Genomic DNA, 2,139 nt, shown 5'->3' on the forward strand with positions numbered 1-2,139 from the left:
ATATTTCATGTGAAAATGGAGCAAGAAATCTAAATGTCATGTATTGAAGGAACAAATGGCTTAATTACAGCATTTTATTTCTTCATTCCTCAGCTCTTGCTATGCAATAGATATAAAACATTACTAAAAACTAGAGTAATTATTTATTATTATTTTAAAATATTGATCAAAGATGCCCTATATGAACTCAGAAAAACTGCCTTTTCACCTTTATACTTTTATTAATTATGGACTTGGATATGATTAAAGAGATAAAAGACATATTATGTGCTATAAGGAACAGATGGTTATGTTTTCCTCCTACTCAGCACCCTGCTCACTGCTTCCTTATATAAAAATTTGGATAGCCATACCTTTATTGTGACTACCATCAAAATTAAATATTTAGAATTTTCAATATAAATTGAACATTTTAATTTAGATGTTTTTAAAAATTGTACAAAATTTAGTTTTAGTCACATAATGAATGACTTCAATGCATGTTTCCTGCCATTGATGTCCTTAGTTTAACTCCAGTCCTCTCCTAGCTTCCCCACTGCCTGTCTCTTAACAATTTACTTCTTTCTCTCTTTCCTTTTCTCTCTCTCTCCCTTTCTCCTTCACTTTCCTCTCTCCCTACCTCTCTCTCTCCTCTCTCCACATTCTGAATTTCTCCCTTTTTGACACTGTGATCTTCACTATTGTTAATGAAGGAGTATGTATTATGCATATCACTTCATCTCCAACTAGCCCCCCCATTTTTATTCAGAATGATCAGTTCCATCAATTATTGCTATAATGGTCTCTTTACCCTAACTACACTGCTCCACTATCTATGATTTGTGACAATCTTTATAGCAAGGAATGGTGGTTCTGGCCTTCATCTCTATTATCTCTGAATTTTATTACCATACCATATTTTTTTCTTATATTCTAAAAAACTATTGACTCATTTCACTCAGCATAATAATCTCAAGTATAAGTATAGTCTTTAATATAAGAAAATATCATAAAATATAATTTTATAATGTATGAGTTTTTTGAAAAATTTCAAAATCAATATCAAAATTTTATCATTTTAATATATATAATATCCAGTATAAGAATAATCTCAAATGTAATCAAGTATAAGCACACTTTAAGACTTTATTTTTTCTAGTAGCTGCACGAGTTTTCATTGTGTAGACATACCGGAGGTATTTTTAGTGATTCATATGTTCTTGAAAACTTGGGTTGTTTCCAGAATCTGGTTATTGTAAATAGTGCTGTGGTGAACATAGGAGTGCACAGGGCTTTCTTTCATGGTGTTTTGGGGTTTGTAGGGTATGTTTAAAAAATTGTATTAATGGATTATATGGAAGCTCAATTTCTAGTTGTTTTGAGGAATATCTCTATTGTTTTCAAAAAAGGCTAGACAAATCAGCTTTCCAAACAGCAGTGAATAATAGTTGCTTTCTTCTCACATACACAGCAGCACTGGTTGTTCTTGATTTTTTTGTGATGTGTGTTAGTCTCAGTAGTGTGAATTGATGTTTCATTATAATTTATATTTGCATCTCCCTGATGATTAGTGATGTGTAGCATTATTTCATATGCCTTTCGGGCATCTATATTTCTTTTTTGATGAAGTTTCTGTCCGTTTCTTCCCATATTTGAATTGGGTTAGATATTTTTCCAACTAAGTTTTGTTCAGTGTTGTATATCTTGGACATTAACCCCTTATTAGATAGGTAATGGGTTAGTAGTTTCTCTAATTGTATGGGTAGTGTTCCTATCCTATTACTATTTCCTTTGAGGTTCTTCTTAGTTTAATGTAGTCCTGTTTATTCATCTTTGCTTCCACTAATTGGCCAGTAGTGTTTCACCCTGAAGATGCCTTTACCTTCAGTGTCAGAGAGTTCTGCCTATCTTTTCATATAAGTACTTTATTCTTTAAGGTCAGATATCAAGGATTTTAATGCATTTTGATTTGACCTTTGTTGCATGTAGTTAAAAGAAATTCTAACTTCAGTGTTTGCATCAATATGACCAGTTTTCCAACGCTACTTGTTTAAGTTGCTTACTTTAATCCACTTTGTATTTCTTGTTACTTTATCAAAGATTAGTCAATTGTGAACCTGTTGTTGTTGTTTTCTTTTATTTTTTGGGCCAATCTCACAA

The sequence above is a fragment of the Suncus etruscus genome, chromosome 8 (assembly GCF_024139225.1).
Source record: "Suncus etruscus isolate mSunEtr1 chromosome 8, mSunEtr1.pri.cur, whole genome shotgun sequence".
Classification (NCBI taxonomy): Eukaryota; Metazoa; Chordata; class Mammalia; order Eulipotyphla; family Soricidae; genus Suncus; species Suncus etruscus.